Genomic DNA, 17,943 nt, shown 5'->3' with positions numbered 1-17,943 from the left:
GTGTCAAATTTTACGGAGAGGTCCAGAAAGATAAGGACTGAAAAAGGTCTATCACTTTGACAACTAAAAGATCATTGGAACCTTTGGAGAAAATAGTTTCAGTTGATGAGGAGTCAAGGATTACAAGGAGACTAAGAACCTGGGAGATTAGATGATGATGGTGTCCTAGTAGAAAAAAGGGAAGTTTGGGAGAGAAATTAAGTTTGGGATCAAAGATTATTTCAAGCTTCACTGAATCCCCCATCTATGCCTACTGACTCTTTTCCACTAGGGAAAGGAGAGAGTGGGAGTTACCAGCCATTTGCCCAGAATCAAAAATGCCTTCTGAGGGGTATCTACAACAACCCAGAGGTAATATGGGGGTCAAGGTGTGAATAGCCTAAATTGAAAGGGATAATTTCTCCTATTGTTGGCGCTCATGTATCTGCATTGAAGTTTATTTATAACTGCTCTGAAGAGCCAACATGGGCAACAGAGAGCCATAGGAGGCTGGGGATAGAGAAAGGGAAGCAGAGGAATATTGAGATATAAGACAAAGAGGATGGCACAATTGTGTTGGAGACAAACCTTTGGTAAGAAATGGCAAAGGGTGAGATGTGACCCATTTTACCACTTTCTGATTGGGTGATTATTTACACCTTGGGGTTGGGTTACAATCCCTTTGGGGTCATGCCACAGACCTAGTCTGGGGACTATTAGACTAGAGTATGTTGATAATAAGGTTTTGGAAACATGCCTAACTAGATAACCAGCAAGTCAGTCCTGGAACTATTATTACCATGTTTCTTGTTAGTCATTTAATGGGGAGCCTCTGCTAGGATTAGATTATCAGTAAAGGAGGTCATTTCTGGAAAAGATGATAGCTTTCTACTGAAAGACAGATGAAGTACCTTCCAATTCTTTTTCTGCCCTTTATGTGAGCAGATTCAGAATTAGAAAAAAACCTGGCATAGGGATAGAAAATAGAATTTCAACCTGAAACCCCAAGAGAATCTCAAGGACAAGGGGAACATAAAGAAAATGAACCTTAAAGGCTAAATGTGTATCCTCTGCAGGAAGTGCTAGGAGGAAAAACTATGAGCAGGGGGACAGGCAATGACCTTTGTTGGTCTCTAATATGTGTCCTCTGGCCACATGGGAAGATTAATGTGGTTGTGGGGGTAGGAGGAATTAGAAATACTTTTTTCTTCTTTTTGACAAACAGACAGTCATGGGGAATAGCTCATGAGGCTGTCATTTTCCTCTCTTTTTCTCCTTTTCTCCCTCTCCCCCCTTTCACTCTTCCTCTGCCTCTCTTCTATTTCTCTCTCCCTCAGTTTTCCTCTTTGTCAAAGCTCACTGCAGGAGGGTTTGGATTATAGAGCACTTCTGTATGTGTCCATCCATTAAGAGGTCAAACCATTTCCTTCTAACTTATTCTTCTCATCAATTTCCCTCTCTTCTCTTATGGAATCATACATTTAAAGGAGGTGGATTAGAGAAATCCCTGAACAATGTGAATTATCCCCTGAGCAAACTGTGATTACTGGGGATGGGCAATTGTTTGGAGACCACTGATGATATGCAAAGACCTACCTTTGGACAAAGGAAGATGCATTTTGATTCCTTAGGTAGAAAGATCTTGGAATCTAGCTTTTGAGCAAAGAAAGGGGATTTAGTAGGCAATACAAGTTTAGGGAATTGCCTCAAAGCTAACAATCCAAAGAGTTCCTGAGTTTGAGAGTATGGGCACCAGGCCTTCTGGAGAGAGATTTCCTGATGGAGTACACTCCTTTGATAGTAATAATGATAGCAAATATTAATAGTTTTTTATATCACTTCATGCTTTACCAAGCACTGAATTATATTACCTCATTTTATCCTCAAAATAACCATGTGATGCTGGTGCTAACATTATCCCCCTTTGAAAAATGAGGAAACAAAAGCTGAGAGAGGTTAAATGACTTGCCCAGAGACATACAGCTAGTATTAGAGGCTTTGAACTCAGGTTTTTTTGACTCCAAGTTTGACTTCTTAAGTTAGTTTAATTTCATTTGTACAGTGCATCAGCTAAAGTCATGAAAGGGGTACTGTGGAACATAGGTGGATTTTATCTACTATACCACCTGAAGAAAGTTACCCACAGAATTCCTTTGAATCATCCAACTTGGAGAACAAAGCTAATGAGTTACTCAGAAACTTTAGATTTCATTAATTAAGGTTTGCTTATTCACCAAGCTCCAAATCACGTTTTCCTTTCAGAGGAATAAGACTGTTTATGACTACAAGGAAAAGAGAGATTTACTGGAAGGACCAAGAGTTGTTTCAATAATTATGCCAACTTTGGTTCTGAGAAGTGGGGTTGAATCGGAGCTGGTGGACTAGCTATTTGAAAGTTTCATGTTTCTGAATTTACCAATGTATTCCTGCCACTCCTTAGCATCTCATGCATTTTCTAGGAAGTGAAATAAAACAGCTACCATATTCCCAATGTGTACATTGCACACTCAAGCAAGATTTGGGGGGATGGTCATCCACACTTAGCATGTTCTATGTGATGTATACTTGTTTTATTTCAGACATTTTCCTGTGTTAATACAAATAGGATCAACCAGTTGACTGGATCTTTGGGGTCAGATTCCTAAGATGGAAACCAGTCCATGTAAGTGCAGAATTATTGGTGGTCCTGGGACACAAGTTATAGCAAAGTTAGAGCTAGAATTAGATGATTTGGTTCACAGTTTCCAACTCTAAATGAGATCTCATTTTCCCTAAAGCATACTTAATAATTTATTTTTTCATTCTCCTCATTTTCTTGATTCTTACCATCATCATCCAGCTCATTCTCTTCTTCATTATCCCTCAGAAAACATGGGCTCCTTCTATTTCCAACATTAGTATTGGTGACAATGGCCAAGGTCTAAAGTCAGTCTCATGGAACATATTATGCCTAGTAATTTAGCACAGGTAATTCAAAAAAGGAATGAGGCACTGGAAAGGAGAAAATGGCCATTTAAGAATGGATAGTGAAGTGAGCAGAACTGAGAGAACATTGTGCACAGAAACATCCATATTTTTTGATGAAGAATTGTGAATGACAAACATTCTCAACAATACAATGGTCCAAGATAATCCCAAGGGACTGTTGATGAACATACAATCCACCTCCAAAGAGAGTTGATATTGATGCAACACAGACTGAAGCATGCTATTTTTCACTTTTTTAAATTCAAATTTTCTTGTGCAAAATGACTAATAGTAATGTTTTATGTAATCATACATGTATAAGCCATATCTGATTGCTTACTGTCTCGGGGTAGGGGAGGGAGGGAAGGAGGGATAAAAATTGGAATTCAAAACTATAAAAAAATGTTTATTACTTTAAAAAATAAATTAAAATAATAATAAAAAAGAATGGATAGTGGCTCTCACCTAACTAGAAGTAGATTGTAGGCATGCGTAAGATGAGCCTATCTTCTAACAACTTAATTTATAGTTTTCCTATGGTTTCACAGTATCCTTTTCATGACTTTAGCTGATGTACTGTGCAAATGAAATATAAATGAATATAACAAAATCAACTGAACTCCCAAACCAGAAACAATAAGTAACTTAGTTGCTAAGAAACAGACAGCCTAGTAGCCCAATGCGGTAAATCACACTTGTGTCATGTCAAAATATTTTAAATTTAAAACCATTACTATATTCCCACTGAAGAAATAGCAGTAAGCCAGATCTTACCAAAAAGGGTGGGGGTGAGGGAGTAATTTGCATAAAGTAACCATGCAGCACTAAGCATCAAACATAAGAGGATCAGTAGGCTTGCTACTCTTACAGTCCTCGAGATTAGCAATGTCTACTGTGTCATTAAATTTGAGGATTCTGAAATAATGATTATGGCTGATTGAGGGTAGTGGGAATGGGCTACTCTAATGGTGAATCTGAAGACTTATTGGTGAGTTTTTTTACGTCATTCCTCATAGGAAAAAATTATTTTGGGGGAGGATATAATGTAGGAAAATTCCATGAACAAAAGAAATACTTTTTCATCAGTAAATTTCTAATAGTGCTTGCCTGTACAATTTTAGCATATTTGCTAGTATTGTGTTTCTAAAATACATACTGTGTAGGCTTTGCCTTACCCCAGACCCAGGGATTTTAACTTCAGGGGTCTATGAACTTTTATATGTCTATATATCTATCTATATACATAGATAGATAGATAGATAGATATAGATAGATAGATAGATAGATAGATAGATAGATAGATAGATAGATAGATAGATAGATAGATAGATAGATAATTGTATTTCAATATAATTAAATCCTTTGTATTTTGTGCATGTAAATTATATCACAAATTATATCAAAATGATTCTGAAAGTGGTCCATAGTTCTTCAACAGATGGTCAGAGGGGTCAGTGACACAAAAAAAGATTAAGAAACCCTGACTTGGATGAAGTCTGTAGTTTCTCAGACCCTCAGGCAGTATGAAATGAATGACCACAGAGGCTTCCTTATCCAAAATTTCTCTCTCTCTCTCTCTCTCTCTCTCTCTCTCTCTCTCTCTCTCTCTCTCTCACACACACACACACACACACACACACACACACACATGCACAAACACACACACACATAGGCACACATACACATACACATATATATTGGACTGCCTCAGGACATGAACTTTCACCCTTGAGAGCTACACCTCCCCAACATACTGGAGCAAATTTTATTTATCCAACATTTTGTACATATAATCAAAACACATTTTCCCCCAAGACAGCTTTTACAATTACATCTGAAGTGAGATCTTTTATCTCCATTATTTTGCATACTCTGGTTTTTACATTTGCCAGACCTAAATCTACAAGGAAACAAAGTAATGTTTTGGGTAGATCCAGAAATAAATCCAAAGGTGGGTAAATTGGAAGAGCTATCAGAGAAATGGGATTTTCACTGAGATTAAAATGGAATAAAGAGAAATCCCAGGAAAATGCACCTTACCTCAAACAAAAACAAAAACAAAACAAACAAAGAAACAAAAAACCCTGTTAGCCAAGAACCATCTAAAGCAGAGAACTGTCCTTAACTTGATATTTGAATAATTATATTTCAGGCTCTATCACCCAGGCAGCTAAGTGAGATTGAGGCTAGAGTGCTGGGCCTGGAATTAAGAAGACCTGAGTTCAGATGCTTGTTAGCTACATGCAAGTCATTTAACCTTTATCTGCTTCCATTTCCTTAGCTATATAATGGAACTAATAATAGGACCCACCTCTCAGGGTTGTTACTAGGGTCAAATGAGATAAGCTCTTTTAAGTGTTTAGCACATTGTCTGGCATGCAGTGGGTGCTTAATAATTGCTTATTCCCTTCCTTCTACCTGGTGTTACCTGGCTAGAGTGGGAAGAATCTGAGTCAGGGAGCAATTCTTTTAACATCTCAGTTGTTAGTGCTAAGTTATGTGTTTCCTACAATCAAAAGTCCTCAAGTCATAAAAGGAAACTTGCAGGGAAAGGCATTTACAAATGGAGATAACACTTTTCTTTCATCTCCATATTGCGGTAAAACTCTTGGTGATGCATTGGAGAGCATGTCAGGTTTAAAGTCAGGGAACCTCAAATATAATCCCAGATTGTGTGGCCTTAGAGAAGTCATTTAACTCATATGCACCTCATTTCTTCACCTATAAAATGAAGGGATTTGACTAAATGACCTCAAACTTTAAATCTTTGGTCCTGTCATCTCTCCCAATATCAACTGAAATCCAATCTCTACCATGGCAGGGATAATACATTAAGGTATCAATGAAATTTAATACCTTAGATTAATTTAGGTTATCAGTTAGTTTCTCTAGTGTGATAGCTCAGAGAATGACAAAAAAGATCATTTGCAGTAATGGATCTAGTGGAAGGGTATATATGAGTAGGCTAGAAGAAAGTCATCATTGGTATGGGGAAGCTCAGGATGGGTGGGGACTTTACCACCAAAAAGGAAGAAAGGGGTGTTGAAAAGGGAAGTTGTAGGATATCAAAGACAAGGTTTGCCATTTTCATGGCTTCTCTTTAGGCCCGTACATGTTGACGTATGTATTCTTTATGATGCATATTTTCATCTTTAAAATTCCTAATTTGAAACCTCTGAACTATTTTTCTTAGTATAAAATATGTAAGTTATATAGCCCTTAAATTTTGGTGACATTTATCTGTTTTATTACAACCCTTAAGCATCTGTGATGATATATTCATTTTTCTCAAAGAAAGTCTGATGAGCCTTAAACAGCCTCACAATGGCAAAGATAGAATATTATAGAAAGGGAAGAAAAATCAAAACAGAGACCAGAAGCTGAGCAGCCGCATAGAGCAAATCTCTTCCCAGTCTCTGCATACAAACTAGGACCATCCTGCTTATCACTAAGTAGCAAACAAAGATAAAGGCCAGAGATACTTGGGAGATGTTCCTTGGGTAATTTCCATTGTTGAAAAGTCAGTTCCATTATACAAAGCTCCCCTTGCTAATAGGAAAAATAGCCTGTCATGGGAACTTTGATACTTGTCCTCTTGAACCTCGGGTGGCTTTGTTATTGATTTTCAAGTCATATATGACTCTTTTTGAACCCTTTTAGGGGTCTTCTTGGCAAAGATACTTGAGTGGTTTGCCACTTCCTTCTTCAGCTCATTTTACAGATGAGGAAACTGAGCCAAACAGGGTTAAATGATTTGGCCAGGGTCACACCGCTAATAGGTGTCTGAGATATGAAATCAGGTCTTCCTGATTCCAGGCTTGGCACTCTATCCATTGTGCCACCTAACTGCCCAACCTCAGGAGTCAGAAAATAAATGTCAAATTTTGTATGATAATACATAATGAGTCAACAAGGCTTTATAGTGGCTACTGGCATGCAGTCACCAAGGAGTACTATTGTTACGTGTTCATTTGTCTCCAACAAAAGGTAATTATAAGGGTTTTATGAACAATGATTCTTGAAACTAAAGGAATTTGGGGTTTCTTTCATTTATCCTTTAGTCTGCTCTTTGTCCTAGAGCAGGAAAGAAAAAAAAAAAAAAAAGGGCTATAATATATAGGGACTTCACATGGTATGAAATGGGATTTTACTTAGGATAATAGATCTAGAGCTGGAAGGGTCCTCAGGGGCCATTTAGCTCACTCCTCTAGTTTTACAGGTGAGAAAACTAAGGCTATGACTTGCTCTATGTCCTACGAAGAATCAGGGATAGGCTAATTGTCTAGAAACAGGGGACATGGAATCAGGAGGACCTGTCATCAAGTCCTGATTCAAACATTTACTAGTGGTGTGACTCAATTGACTTAACTTTTCTATGCCTCAGTTTCCTTATCTGTAAAATGAGGATAATAATAATAACCCCTACCCTACAAGGTTACTCTAGGGAACAAATGAGTTACTAGATGTAGAACATTTTGTAAACCTTAAAGTAATATATGAATGCAAGTTACTATTGGCTATTATTAACTGAAATCATAAAATCATAGGCTAATAGATTTAGAGTTAAGATATCATCTGCTTCCATTTCATATTTAGAGGTCATCTGTTCCGACCTCTTCACTTAGCGTTGAGGAAATTGAGGCACAGAGAATGTAATTTGTAAAAGATCACAGAAGTAGTAAGAGGCAGAATCAGAATTTGATCTTAGGGCCCCTGGCTGTGAACTCACACTATACCTCACAGCCCCTTGAAACTTACTTTTCTTGTAGGCCAGAATGTTGTATTCTGAATTGAAACAAGTAAACTGGGCCAATGTAGAGTAGTCTGTGCCATTGGGCTTTTCTCCAAGGTAGAATGGGTATAGTGCCTCTGATTAATAGCCATAGTCCCAGAGAAACCAAGAATGCTTAAATGAGGGTTTAGCAAACATTTGATTCTTCTGATGGCATTTGAATACAGACTGAAACCTAATACTCTTTCTTTTTTCTTTCATTTTTTTTATTCAAGTTTTCTTCAACAAAATGACTAATATGGAAATATGTTTTACATGATTACATATGTATAACCTGTATCAGATTGCTTACCGTCATCTCTGGGAGGGGAAAGGGGAAGAAGGGAAAGATATAATTTGGAACTCAAAACTTTAAAAAATCTGAATGTTAAAGAGTCTTTTTGTATGTCGTTGGGGGAGAGAAATAAAATATTTTTCAAAAAAAGTTTGGTTCTTTTGTGAATTCATTGGTTATGGGGAGTAGTTGAAATCTGTTCTATATGCAGTGAAGCAAGGCACTATAATTAATGGACTATTGAGGTGAGTTTCCTTTGCTAGAATTTTTTTTTTAAAAAGAAGGCATTTGCCAAGGAAAACGCAGGTTTAAATGAGTACATACTATGAATAATGCATATATACAAAATGTGTCTTCACTTTTCATCAAGATTTAAGAGTTAATTGTGGTAAATTCCTATTGTAATGACAAGGATAATGAAATACTCCTCTTACAATAAGAGTATCTTTAATAAAGCTTCCTGCCAACACCTTCCTAGTCCTTCCAATGAATGTCTCCATTTTCTTCCAGTGTTCCTCTTCCCCAGAGAAAAGTTGCCAATTCTACTGGAAATCATTCTTCTGTAACTGAGCTATGATTTCTCATCTCTCATGGGTATCATAGCTCCTCTCTTTTGAAATCAGGCTTTCCGGGGCTGGGGGCGGGTGATTAAATCTTTCAAAAAGTGTACATTTAAATCTAAAAATCATCTTAAGATTTAACCTTTGTCTTTAATGTGAAACAGAGAAGACCTGTACCTCAAGGAAGATAACAGCTGTGAAAAATCTTAAACATGTAACATAAACATTTTTAACCCCTCCAAATTTAATGTTATTTAGGGAATTTTCTCATGTTTGTTTTTCCATAGAGTTTTTTATCACTGCCAAAAGACATGACACATACCCCATTTATTATAGGAATGGCTTGAATATTTTTCCCATTTTTGTTATTCATGAGATTTCTAGTCAATCATTTCTTGGCCATGGAGATTTCATCATTAATTTAATACATTTTATTCAAAGATGGCCTCTGTGGCATTTCAAATGTGTTTTCATTAAACGTGGTGCTGTAGACTTAATGTTAGTCCTCCTCTATTTTTTCCCTTATAAGGTAAAGAAGTTCATCAGTGTCTGTCAATAAAATCTAAAATATATGGTAGCAAAAGTAAGTGAATGGTTTGATATCAGGCTTGATATCTTATCTTTAGATTCTGAATCAAAGAAATGCTTATAGGACCTAAAGAGGAAAAAACATGGCTGCTGGTTTCTATATGAATCTTGGGATATGAAAGAAAATAAAATCTCTATTCCTAAAACATAGTTACATTTTAAGTACCCATTTTTCCTTTCTTGGGACCAAGCAATTTGGTATAGAGCAGATGAAAATTCCAGGTCTTACTGAGATGAGAGTGAAAAAATGGTAACAGGAAATAATGAGGGAGACTCTCAGAGCACAAAAAGGGACATTTTTCTTAGTACTAATCCTGGGAAATATTCCAATAAGCAACAATGAAATGCTATGACAAATGCCCAGACTACAAGTATGACTGTGTTTTAATCAAATATTTCTCTTAGCCTTGATTTTCTATTGCTTACCGAGTAGTATAGATAGATAAGAAATACTTTGGTAAAAAAAAAAAGTGTTATTTTATTCTTTTTTCTTCTTTAATCTGGGTTTATTTAAAAGGATTAACTGTTTTACTAGATGTCAGTGCCTGCACTAAATCTATAAATACATGGATGTCTTCTCTTCCACCTAACTTGCAAATCATTAGATTATACATATGGCTTAACTAGGATGCACCATGGTTGTAATTATGTCTTCTAAGCATACCTATGTATAGCAGTAGCCTGAGTCTGGTCCCTGGACACCAGTTCTCTAAAGGGCTTCTATTATATTTATGCTGTACTTTAGACAGAAAAGAAATTAAAACTCATCCAAAGGACCTGCAAAATTGACTCTCTTATTGGTCCCATGTGAAAGTATTTGGTTGGTATTATTTGTTTCTGTCAACTTTAGAAATAACTGCAGAGCTTATGGAGGCCAAGTCAATATTACAAAAGTGGGTTCAAATTTAGCCTTATAGCAAAAAGGACTAACTCTCCATAGATGGTGGCTCAAACTATTATCAGAACCAAGTGATATTCACTTAGAGCCACTTATAAAATGGGAATTTGGGGTTCCACCAGGCTGTAGTTATCCCCAAAATACCTTTACATACCCTACCACTGCCATCTTCTCCTTCCTAGTCAGAAATACTACATTGGGTTAGACAACAAACTGCAATAACATTGCCTTTTGAAGGTCATTGTCAACATGCAAATATGATGTTTCTGAGTAAAGAGAAGCTTTTTTAACCTTCTCTCATTAAGATATCTATATCTATCTATCTATCTATCTATCTATCTATCTATCTATCTATCTATCTATCTATCTATCTATCTGTCTAAAGTAAATACAATAAATTTTCCACTCTGATTCTATACATGGGGCTGGAATCCTTCTATATAACCTTTATCAGATTACCTCTTATTCTTTTAATAAATTTGCAGTACCAATGCACCACTCCAGTTGACCATCTGTCCCTCATGCTCCACATATGATTCATCTAAATCTTTTCCCAGTCATACAATCTTCCAAAATATTTTTACACCCCTTCTTGTGCCCCATTCATGAAGCATTTAGAGGGTAGTGCAGTAGATGGAGCACTGGCTTTAGAGTCAAGAAAATCCTGAGTTCAAATCCAGACTCAGACATTTACTAGTCATTTAACCTTGTGTAAATTACTTAGCCTCTGTATGTTTCAATTCCCCCATCTGTAAAATGGGGAGATAATAAATAACCTCACAGGGTTGTTGTGAAGACCAAATGAGATGATATTTGTAATGTGCTTAGCACAGCACTTGGCATATAGTAGGGGTTAATAAATGCTTATTTTCCCTTCTACCTACTATGAGACAATCTCTTCTCATTCCTCTCTGCATGATGTTTTCCTTTGCTTTGGTTTACTTATAGTCTTAACCATTATGTGATGATAGTTTCCTATAATGTAGTTATATATCAACACTAGGAAAATCCTGATGTTAAAGAAATAGGCTGTCTGTCAGTAAGGAGTCAAGCCATCAATGGTAGAAAGTTTCTCGTGTGATCCAGTCAAATTTCCTGCTACAACCTTGTTATGAGCCCACCTCATTGTCCTGATTCGATCTCTCTCCTATACATATATGTATGTATGTGTACATATATATGTATGTAGGTATATATTATAGATGTATATGTGTGTATATATACTCAATCAGCTATCCATATTTATATGTGTAATCAAGGATGACAATTCTACCAATCTCTTTTATTTTGCTGTGAAATTCACTGAAGGGTCTCTGATATTTCAAGCCCTAATGAAATTAATATAGCATTTCCTACATATTGGATCATTTGAAGAATCTCACTCTCAAGAGAAAATTCTTCTTTTATTTGAACTTTGCTGAGACTGTCTGACATGACATTTGTCGATGCCCTAGATATTCTCCAACTTTTTTTTTTGTCAGGACCCCTTTATATTCTTAAAATTTATTGAACTCCCCCAAAGTTTTGCTTATGTGGGCCATGGTTATCAATATTTAATTAGAAATTTAAAATATTTACATTAGCAATTAAAGGTTTTTATTACCATGAAACTAATTTTGACCTTATAGACTCCTGTAAAGGGTCTCCCCAGGTACCCCTAGACCACACTTTGAGAATTGGTGTCATATATGAGCACATATTTCACGGCTGAAAACCAAATTATTTCAGTCCCCAGAAGGCTGTCAAAAAACTTATCTGTCTAGTCACATCTGTTAGTCTTGAAAGATTTTGATGTGTGCTTAGGTATCTTATCTAAGGAGATCTTTCAAGGTAGCCTTTTGTTCAAATGAGTAAAATGTTTTCTTTTTTTGTTTGTTTTTTAAAAATTAAATAAAGCATTTTATTTTTTCCCCATTACATGTAAAGATAGTTCTCAACTTTTGTTTATACAAGTTTTCCAATTTCAGATTTTTCTCCTTCTCTCTCCTCCCTCCTCCCTCCCCTATATATATACACACACATATATATACACACACACACACAGACACATACATAATAACATTAATCCTATTTCTGCATTAGTCATGTTATAAGAGAAAAATCAGAGCAATGATGAAAAACCTCAAAATAGAAAAAACAACAGCACCAAAACCAAAAGAAATAGTATGGTTCATTCAGCATCTATACTCCATAGTTCTTTTTTTTTTTCCCCTGGATTTGGAGATGTAAAATGCTTTCTTAAAATCAAAAGACAATATATATTATTATTTACATTGCTCATTCAGTTGTGTGTCTATAAAGACCACTTTCTGTGAAAGTCTACTAGTTCCCTTTGTAAGGTTTCATCAAGGATATAGTTCTTTTTGCATTCACAACCTGCACCCTGACTATCTTTTGAGTCTTCTTACAAACTACTCCCCCTTACACACTCTACTCTCCTACTTGCTATTTTGTTCCATCTTCTATTTCCATGCTTTAACAAAATTCTCTCCAATGTCTTGAATGCTCATCCTCATCAGCCATTCATTTTAGAATCTCTGGCTTCCTTGCTAACTCAAACCAAGCAAACCCTTCTGCAGGGGGCAGATATTGTCTCTCCCTTAGAAAGGAAGAAAAGAAACAAGCATTTATTAAGTGCCTAATATGTGCCAAGCACTATAACGCTTTACAAATATCATCTCATTTGGTCTTCACAACCATGGGAGATATATGCTATTTATTATCCCCGTTTCATAGTTGAGGAAACTTAATCAAATAGAAACTAAGTAATTTGTCCAGGGTCACACTACTTGTAAATGTTTAAGACTAGATTTGAACTCAGGTCTTCCTGACTCCAGGCTCAGCACCATATTTACTATGCCACCTAGCTGCTCGATTAGGATGTAATTTCTTTGAGGGTAAAATCTTTTTCTTCTTTTTGTGTTTTCCTTCAGTATAATTCCAGAATGCCCAAGAGGAGATATTTCTAGAAACCAGATAACTAAAGGAGATGCCAGAGCATTAAGATAAAATGTGTTGATGAAATGGACATTGGGAATGGCCTACTGAGAAAGAGACTGAATGTTCACTTTCCCTCTCACTCCATCCCCATGTTCCACTGTCTCTGTAAGTCCTGCTTACTAAAGGGGCAACTGGCCCCCCAATGGTTCCTGTCATTACATCAGTCAATCTCTCCCTCTCTCCACCCCCTCTCTCCTCTCTCTCTCCCTCTCTTCCTCCAACTATTCCCATCATGGTAAAACACCTAGGCCTCACAATTAATTATCTTTAATGAAGTGTTTGATCAGCTGGGTGACACAGTAAATAGAATGTTGAGTCTCTAGTGAGGAAGAAATCTTCCCGAGTTCAAATCTAGGTTCAGACACTTACTAGCTATGTGACTCTGGGCAAGTCATTTGCCCTGTTTGCCTCAGTTTATCATCTGTAAAAAGAAATGGAGAAGAAAATGTCAAACCACTCCAGTATCTTTTATTTTTTTTTTTTTTGGCGGGGCAATGAGGGTTAAGTGACTTTCCCAGGGTCACATAGCTGGTAAGTGTCAAGTGTCTGAGGCTGGATTTGAAAACTCAGGTCTTCCTGAATCCAGGGCTGGTGCTTTATCCACTGCACTACCTAGCTGCCCCCCACCCCACTCCAGTATCTTTACCAAGAAAACCCCAAACAAAGTAATGATTAGTCAGACACAATTGAAAGGACTGAACAACAAGCAGTACAAGTGAGCATATGGATCATGAAGATTAAATAAAACAACGATGAAATATTCTCCACCTTCAAGTAACTTCAATCAATCAGTATTTATTAAGTGCCAGACACTGCGTTAGGTAGCAGAGATACAAAGACAAAAATTAAACAGCCCTTAACATCAAGATACTTATATCGCATTGTTAGGAATACCATGTAACACATAAAAGAAAATACAAAATATATGCAAAGCAAATGCAAGGTAAATCTAAGTCACTTTGAGGAATCCGGGTGAGGCAGGAGCTTCTGGAGGATTAAGAAAGATCTCATTTAGAAAGTCGTGCTTGAACTTCAATTTAAAGTGTAAGGGATGGTAGGATGTGATTCCCCACCACCCACTTCAGTGGATGCAGTCACAAGATTTAGTCACAGATGATGAAGTTTAATGCGGTAGCAAGGTATTTGGCTCACCATAAAATATATGCAATCCCAATGATACCCTTACAAAATATTGAATACCTCTCTGACATAGAAAAGTGAGCAAACACATTAACCACACCCCTGGATAATTTAAATTGGTAACTCTATGACAGTTCAGAAGAGTACAGACTCAGGCTCAGGAATACTTTGTGGAGCACAGTCTTGTAGGGCTCTCACCCCCGCCAATTACCAGTGGTAATGATATCTAGCAACAACTTGCCTATAGGGAAACATACTATCTAGTAGTTCAATAGTTCCTTGATTTAAGAGAGTTGGATACATAATTGAAGAATCAAAGATTTGCACCCCAGACAGATATGGACAAAGAAAGTCCCATGAAGTAGAAAACAGCTTCAAAGATTGGAAACCCTGGCAGAAAGAAAAGAATAATCTATGGACTCAAGATAATGTTATACCTTACAATCAAGAATCAAGTTTTAGAGGGGATCAGACCTTGGAAACTGAGATAAGCAACCTATCTAGTAGACATATCACACTCAAAAGTAGCCTTATGAAAACTCCATGAAGAAAAAATAGATGTCTTTTTTTTTTTTTTAAGCAATTTGGTCCTCCTGACTCAAGGGCTGTTGCTCTATCCACTGTGTCACCTAGCTGCCCCAGAAAATAGTTTTCTTTGCCATATTTTTCTAACATATCATTACTGTTGTTCTTAGTTTGAGCCTATTCTTCCCCATGATTCTGTGTATTTGTGGGAAAGTCTTCTAATTGGCTAATTTGTGGGAAATTTTCCTAGTAAACTTTGTTGCTAGAAACCAATTATTCCCACTTGCTGATTTTGAAATTTGGGGACACACACCAACAGGGGCTTATGATCACCTACAAGTTTATCTCTGGAACCTAAATCAGTCATGTCACTGGAGATCCAATCTCTAAATTTTTACGTAGAAGTTGGTGAGTAGTTTAGAGGAGGTGCTATAAGAAGTAAAGATGAAAAGGGAGGGTATTCCAAATGGAAAGCCTTTGCAGAGGCTTAAAGACAGAAAACAGAATATCACTTGTAAGGGATGGCCAAGTAGGCTAGTTTGGATAGACTATCAAGTGCACAAAGTAGAGAAATATGTACTATGTCTAAAACATAGGCAGAAGCCACATTAGAAAGGGCACAGAATACCTGATAGAGGAGTTGTATTTTATTCTAGAGATTGTATGGAGCCACTGGAACTTCTTGATTAGATTATTAATTTATTGAAGCCTATGATTTAGGAATATTACATTGGCAGCTGTGTTGACAGATGGATTGGAAAGGAGAGAGACTAGATTCACCAATTAAGAAGCTCTTACAACAGTCTAAAGGATAGGTGATGAGGACATGAATTAGGGTAGTAGCCATGTGAATGAAGAATAGGAGATAGTTGTGGGCATGTTGTGCAGGTAAAATGGAACTGGAACATGTGGTAGAGGTAGGATTCAGAAGCATTGGCAACTGGTTAGATGAGGGACTGAGCAAAGAGAGTAAAGAGGAAATCATGATTTTCAGGTTGCAAATCAGGGTAACTGAAAAAATAGTTAATACCCTTGAAAGGGTGTGTGCATGTATATGTATGTGTATGTGTATATGTGTATGTATATATAGAGACACACATATACACACATGTACACACATATACGCATGTATACACATGTACACATGCATACACATGCACACACACACACAGACATACATGCATATGTACATGTGTATTGTATATATTATGTATGTGTGTGTATTATACACGTACATGTATACATATATTATATACTGCATATTTATTGTTTTAAGTATATAGCTTATTAACATACTAAGGATAATTGATGTATAAATATCATCAGCAGGGATAGTGAATAAACCTATGATTTCACTGGTATAGAAATCTTCTAGGTAAATAAACTTCCTCTACCAATGCAGTTAGGCACTTTCTATACTATTCATAGTCTTAAAGAGTTGCACAGGACACTGAGAGGTATAAGGAGGTGCTCAGGATCACACAACCATAATATGCTAGGTGGAACTTCAACTAAGGTCTTCTTAATTCCAAGGCAAACTCTCTATTCTCTAAGCTATGATACCTTTCTATAACATGCATGCAGATATTAATGTTATATTAAATTTAAATAAACTTATACTCCTTACATAAATTTAAAACTGTAATTGTTATTCCAGTCATTTTTCACCCAGTCATCAAGTATGTACACCCTTACCCGCTCCTTACAATTCTTGGGTGAACTGTTATCAAATCAACACACTAATCAGCCTCTAGAACTGCCCTATTGTTCCATCCTCCTATTAACCAACTCCTCAAACCTTCCCTGGCCACCACTTCCATATGTATTGTCTTCATCTATTTGAATACAATGCATAGAGTGCTAGGCCTTGAAACAGGAAGACTCATCTTTATGAGTTCAATCAAATCTGGCTTCAGACACTTAACTAACTGTGTGAACCTGGACAAGTCACTTAACTCGCCTCAGGTTTACATCATAAAATGACAAACCCACTCTAGTATCTTTGTCAAGAAAACCCCCCAATGGGCTCATGATAATCAGATAAGACTGAAAAAACTGAAGAACAACATTTGAATGCCAAGAGTTGTTGAAGGCAAGGGCAGTCTCCATTTTGTATTGATATTCCCAATGCTGCCAAAAATAATCTTCTAATCCATTGTAGTATTTCACCTCCTGTGCTCAAAAACCTTCAATGACTCCTTCATACATGCACAAGAGTTACTGTGTGGTGTGTTTAAGACTATTATAATCTATACTCCTTATTCTGCCACTTAGGATACATCCAAAAACTGGTCCTAACTTAATTTTCTGGTTTTGTTTTGACTTTTACTCTCCATGTGGTTTGTATTCTACTCAAATGGGATCAGGAAATGGAACTTACTAGGAGGATTTGCTTGAGATGAGCTTTGAAGGATACTAGGGATTCTAAGAGATGGAGTTGAGGGGATGTGTGTTCCAGGAATGTGGATCAACCAGGGAAAAGGCATACAGAGAAGATGGAAAGACTTCTATAATGAACAGCAATGCCAGTTTGGTTAATTGCAAAATGTGGGAAGGGAAGTAAAGAATAATAAATCTAAAAAGTTAAGTTTGGAGCCAGGTTTTCAAAGGCTTTATGACAACGAAGTCGTTTTTTTACCCAAGAGATATTAGGGAAACCGGTAGAAATTTTTTGAGCAGGGGAATGACATGGTCAGACCTGGCTTTTTAGGAAAGTCACCTGAGCAGATTAATGAGGGGAATATTTAAGTAGAAAGACCACTGAGGAGGATATTGCAGGAAGTGAGAAGGGCCAGAACTAGGGTGTTATGATTTGAATAGAAATAGATGGGTGTTAGAAAAATTGTGGAGATAGAATCAAAAATGTTTGTCAACTGAATGGATGTGTGAGGTGTGTGAGAATAAAGAGTATAGGATAACTCTAAGGTTTACCATCTGTTTGCCTAGAAGGATGATAGTGCTCTTGAAAGAAATAGGGAAGATGAGCAGGGTGGGTTTGGGGAAAAATATGAGTTCTGTTTTATCTCTGTTGAACTTTAGATTCCTGTACTACAAATTTAGGTATCTCATTCTGAAAATCAAATAGGTAGTTAGTTATATGGTATTAGAACTAAGGAGAGAAACAATATCTATCTGGAAGTCATCTGCATCTTTATGATTATTAAACTCTCATGGGAGCTAATTAGGTTGGTAGGTGAGTAAAGAGCATAAGATTCAGGAT

The sequence above is a fragment of the Dromiciops gliroides genome, chromosome 3 (assembly GCF_019393635.1).
Source record: "Dromiciops gliroides isolate mDroGli1 chromosome 3, mDroGli1.pri, whole genome shotgun sequence".
In the NCBI taxonomy this organism is placed as follows: Eukaryota; Metazoa; Chordata; class Mammalia; order Microbiotheria; family Microbiotheriidae; genus Dromiciops; species Dromiciops gliroides.
This window is presented reverse-complemented; position numbering follows the sequence as displayed.